Consider the following 5,939-nt stretch of genomic DNA (forward strand, 5'->3'; position numbering starts at 1 on the left):
ATGAGGCCCCGCCTCCCACGCTGTATCCAGTTATTATTATACATCCATGCTTGAAACGGGTCCGCGACCCACCAGTTGAGAACCACTGCTCTAGAGAATTCGAACGGCTCTTATCATGGCTACCACTGAGGTACTTCCGGGTCATTTCACTCCGTTAGGAAGGTTCCTAAGCAAAAGGGAATATTCGACCGCAGCCCAGGTGGTTCGATGCTGCACGCTGACTCTGCTGGTTTTCACGTGTAACTCTTCCACATCAATTATTTGTAAAGTTTCAAGCGTCATGAAGCCTAACAACCCTAAATGTTGTTGCGTTCAAATGTACCTATCTTCTTTAATTGGTTAAGCAACCATTATTTTGTCTTTTACAATGAGAGGGGGTGCACCGTTCCTGGAGGTACTGCAATACCAGGTCGATGCGTGGAGTGGACGGAGCAAGCCCCTATTCCATCTCCCTATTCCAAAAATCAATTTAATATATGGTCCCCGGGTAGGGGACGTATCAGATATTAAACTGATAAGAACAGATACTACACTTGATCTTAGCCAAAAGGCCGAGAAGCGATACTTAAGAACTGTTGGAGGCAGGAAAGTCATTCCCCGCACAGTCACCTTCACTCACGGTTTCAAAGTGTGTTTCAGTAACAGTATGAGTGTATGACCCGATGTTGTAGGAACAAAGTACATGGGTACACTAAACACAGCAGGTGAGAAAAGGGCAAGAACAGCGGCAGAATCTGTTATTTTCAGTAATGTCGTTGGTGCCGCTCCAGAACAGTCTGGTCACGTGTCACGTTTCAGTCCAATTAGAATAGTATCCCATGAAATACATTTTTATCGTATTTACTGTCAGAAAATGACCTGTAACTTAAAGGTGGGGTAGGTAATTTTGGAGAAACCAGCTCGAGTGCGCTAGAATTTGAATAAATACACAGCCGGAAAAAATCTGCCACTTCCTTACTGAGCCCCTCCTCCAACACACACGAACGCGCACATGACCAATGAGGGCACGAGATAAGTTTGTGCACAGATGGAAGGCTGACAGGCAGGTAGGCCTCCAGTTATTTTAGCCGGGCCGGCTAAAATGATTGGTCGTGCTTTTTACAGTGCCACGGCTTCCACAGATGACATTTTTTTATGTATTTTTTGTCAAAGCACTTAAGATATTCATTGCTATCGGGATGTTAAGAGCATTCCATGGAATATAACAAAAAGTGTATCTCGAGCCGGTTTCGCAAACGTGACGTGTGTGTGTGTGTGTGTGTGTGTGTGTGTGTGTGTGTGTGTGTGTGTGTGTGTGTGTGTGTGTGTGTGTGACGTGTGAGGTTAAGGACACAAGTTCCCTCGCTTTTTTTTGCATACAAGTGATTTAGCTATTTTATTACAAGAATTAGCAGTAATATTATGGATATTGGGCAATTTTTAAAACGTCCAATTTCGTCTTGTAAAGCTTCAACAACAGAAGAGCCACCAACTGAGCCTAACCTTACCAACCAGCAGCCGTCAGAATGTGAAGTGGCAGACACGCAAACGAGCAGCTCTGGATTAGCAGGACCAGCTAACATTAACCCCACAGAAGGGAGACGACCGGTGCCGGGGCCGTCAGTGGGTCATGATGATCTGTTATTTAATTTAATCTGGCTTCGTATGATTAAAAGCAACGCAGTCCCCGGCCCGTTGTTGTTGTGAGGTGAGCTCCGTTGGGGAGAAAATCAGCGACGTAAACTGTGACGTCATGACGCAGCAGCGGCAGCACCAGTCGGGCTCTGAGCGGTGTGAAAAGAGCCGGAGCTAAACCGAAGTACCGGTTCTGAACCTGAAAAGCTCTAGCACGGAGCTTGAACCGGAGTTGCGTTGGTGTGAAAGGGGTATGTGTGAATTACTTTAAATTGTGGGTAAGGGTAGATAGCTCCCATTGTTCTGTGACCTGTCAATCATCAAACCGGGGGTCATATTTCATTATGTGTTCATTTGTATCTGAAGTTGTACCCATGGATGTATAAAGAATAGTTCTACCTCAGCTATTCTCTGTGGGGACTTCCGGCAACAATCTTGATTCTGATTGGCCAGAAGACTCGACAAAACATCAGCAAAGATGTTTTATTGAGACGATGATCACTACGTGACAGAAGTTTTCAAAACCGTTTATGGTCTCCGGTACTTCCAGTCCAACGTCTACTGCATGCACAGCGTTAGAACATCGGGCCTTCAAAGTAAAAGTTTGACTTTTACCTCAAAAAAAATTAAAATCTTTTGTTCTTTTAATTTTTTTTCCCTTCACTCACACATCTGCGACCCACTTGAAACGGGTCCGCGACCCACCAGTTGAGAACCACTGCTCTAGAGAATTCGAACGGCTCTTATCATGGCTACCACTGAGGTACTTCCGGGTCATTTCACTCCGTTAGGAAGGTTCCTAAGCAAAAGGGAATATTCGACCGCAGCCCAGGTGGTTCGATGCTGCACGCTGACTCTGCTGGTTTGCACCATAGACTGTATATATAAATGGACGTAGGGTCCGTGACGTCACCCATAGGATTCTGCAGAGTTGCCGAGAAGCCCTTAGTAGGCGGAGTCGGCCACTAACGGCTCGACAGTGACGTCTGAGTCTAACTCCCGCCTGCTCCAAATAAGGGCAAAGAGGCAGAGCCGAGGCGGGACCTGCTGCCTCCAGCTGGGAAGTAACAGAGCTAGCTCAAGCTAAGAAGCTAAGCTAACATGGTCCCCATCTGCACACTGCCGTCACATTTTACGTTTCTAAGGTAAGCGGACATGAAACTATTCAGCAAAACTATAAATAATAATCTAAGTTATTGAGTTTTTAGCATAATACTTCAGAATCTTAAAATCCCTTAACGTTTGTATGCAATGTGCTAAATGCAACACTGGAATCAAGCAAATATTAATATGTTTGCATGACATTAGTTATTTATATTTTGCTATCACTTAATTATACGTTTAATACATTTAAGTCAAGCTAAGGTACAGTACATGTGATGGTAGCTAGTTAGTGCTCTTACCTGTGAGGCCTCCTCCAAACAGCATTATAACCAGACTGTATCATTAAAACTATAAGTACCAGTTCTAGATCCTTGACTTTAGACAAACAATTCAAAAGACAAAATGTATTTAAAGACCAATCTTTATTTGAAGGTGCCTCTTAAGCTGGGATATTAGTTATACAGTAATAGTATTGACAATCTAAAAAAACTGAGCAACTCAACAGTCAACTTTATATTTCTTATTGTCTAAAGCATTTATTATTTTCATTTTCCCCCTCTCATATTCAGTGTGGAGTGTGGACGGATTGAGACAGCGTGGTGTCCAGAGAGCTGCAGAGACTTCAGGGAGAAACCTCCGTGTGATGGACGTCCTGTCTGTTGGTTTGGAGAGGACTGAGGGTCTTTCCTCTGTGAGGAGGATCAGACCTGATGGAGGAGCCCATGCATAGCTGATACCACCTGATCAGGCCTTGTCTGTCAATTTATTTGACTAAATGTGTTTACTTATACATTTAATAGGTTTACACCTTCTGTCCATATGTGCTTTTTATTTAAAACATGTTTGATTAACTTTTGGTTCAGATTTCAATAAATTGAATTTGTATTTGCACTCCTTTTGTCCATTATTCTTACTGAAAATGTTAGATTACACATTCACATCCGACTGAAGATTGGCCCCATTTATTTGTGACGTTGCAAACTCTGCGGTACAAGGTACATGTTGTGAAGCTCATGAAGTGAGGCAAATAGAAATAATCAGCTGATGGAGTGTAGATGTGGAAATAGGTGCATTTGATCAGCTGACTGTGTTTTCACAATAAAAGTAGTTTCTTAGTGAATGTCCTGTACTGGTCTTAACATCTCATAACATCAGCTTTTAATTTTCCTCTTGGATGTTCTTCTTGACCCTCAGAGAAGGAGAAAATGTTGAGTCGTGTCTTTCAGGCATGTCCTTTCCTAACAAAAATTACAGGAAACATAAAGCATATTATTGCAGAACAAGTGTGTTATTTATGAAAGAGGTGTGTTTGTGTTTAGGGGCTGTAGATATAATTATTTTGTAATTGTAATGTTTTTTTTTATTTCAACAGTGAGCTACAAAGACAATCAGATTATGAATGAACAGTATGAAATTCATCAACATTGAAATGTATTTTATTATCAATATAATATTTAACTGTTATTAAAACAAGCTTGCTCTGTTGTCTCACTGAAAGAATAACTTTTACCACGTTTTTACAGACAATATTGAGAGATAAATAGCAGTTCTCACTATGCGTTAAATATCTTTGCCTTCAATACCTTAAATTAGAAAGCTGACAGTCATATTGCTTGTTAACATCTAAATGTAACCCTTTGCATGGAAAAAACCCTCAACTTCACTGATGTGTAGGTGATCTAGTATTTAGTATTGTTTAATGGAATGTATATCAGTGTATTAAAGTCAATACTTCATTTATTTAAACCAATATCTTTCTTGATTCTTTGTACAGTATGAAAAAAGAGTATTTGTACCTGTGCTGAAGTTCACTGCTGTGAGGAGTCCAGTTCTGTCTCTCACTCTCTGGTCCAGCCTGTCGAATCACCTGGACACTTTAAACAAACAGATATATATGTAAAGAACCATGTGTACAAACAATATAACTTATTATCTTCTGTTGAACATGTTGGATTGTGTATTGTCCGAGTCCTTTTTATTTTACTGTAACTTTGGAAGTTGTGTTACCAATGCTTACTGTTTATTTGATACCAATTTGGTAATGCAATTAATAAAAACAACAAGGTTTGGGTTCGTTCTTCAGATGACTGTGACGTTAACGTATAAGCTCAATAATGAACTCCAGCTCAACCAACCATATTGTAATATCTAAGTAATCATCTTGAAATATGACATTAATAATTGTAATATACACACATCTTATTGTGAGGTTGATTTCACATACACTACTTCGACGTTAGCTTGTCTACATACTTGAGCATAGCCAATTTAAATTAACCTTAGCGATGCATAAAGTTCCTACCTACATAATAAAATATCTCTCTAAGTTACAATGATGACCTTATTTTATCAACCTCAAACAGAAGCCTTTTGTTCTACAGTATTATCCCACTTAACGCTTAACACTTGTCTATTTCGTTTTAACCTTTATATATACAGTCTATGGTTTTAAGTTAACTTGGAGGCTAAGATTAGCATCGTTAGCACCGATGTAGCTAGCTTACACGCTAACCCAAGCCTTAACATTCATTACGTAGCTGATTGAAATCATAAACACATAAATAAAGTACTCGAATTTCACTTACCGCAAAACGGCATTCATGCACCGTCTGTTTTAACCGCAGAGCGAGTCACAATAGTCCCATATGTAAGCATGAAGAACAAACAAACACGGCCGGGGTCAAGTTGTGTTCCCTGGATGAACTGAGCAGGCAGAGTCCCTGTAGCTTCACGGAGACGGAGCAGCTAGCAGAGAGACAAAAAGCTAACAGCAGCAGTCACTTGACAGAGCTGTCACTCAATGTGACCACGCCCTAATTTATGCAAACACTTTAAGACCTAATATAAATAAAAGGGTCATGTTAGAAAACAATTCACTCACAGATTCATAATCATGAAGGTGGAATCTAACTATATACATAATAAAATGTATTGCAGCCAGGGCTAGAAACGTTTTTTTTCTGCTGTGAAAATGGGCATTTTAACATGGGGGTCTATGGAAATTGCTCCTTTCTGCAGTCATCGCCTATCGGCCAATATATGAACTGCAGTTTGTGGCACTTCCGTATTGGCGTCCCGGCTCTTCCCCAGAGTTTGCCGCTTGGTTTGCACGTGTAACTCTTCCAAGTTTCAAGCGTCATGAAACCTAAATGTTGTTGCGTTCAAATTTGCCTATCTTCTTTAATTGGTTAAGCAACCATTATTTTGTCTTTTACAATGAG

At 40.6% G+C, this 5,939-nt stretch overlaps 1 non-coding gene across 1 annotated transcript; it reads right to left on the reverse strand.

Annotated features, from left to right (window-relative positions):
• Nucleotides 1-372: 372 nt before the first annotated feature.
• Nucleotides 373-563, reverse strand: LOC117483803. Its single transcript, XR_004556030.1, has one exon. It is a non-coding gene; the product is annotated as a U2 spliceosomal RNA (small nuclear RNA).
• Between the last annotated feature and the right edge of the window lie 5,376 nt (nt 564-5,939).

This window comes from Trematomus bernacchii, unplaced genomic scaffold (genome assembly GCF_902827165.1).
Source record: "Trematomus bernacchii unplaced genomic scaffold, fTreBer1.1, whole genome shotgun sequence".
Taxonomy (NCBI): Eukaryota; Metazoa; Chordata; class Actinopteri; order Perciformes; family Nototheniidae; genus Trematomus; species Trematomus bernacchii.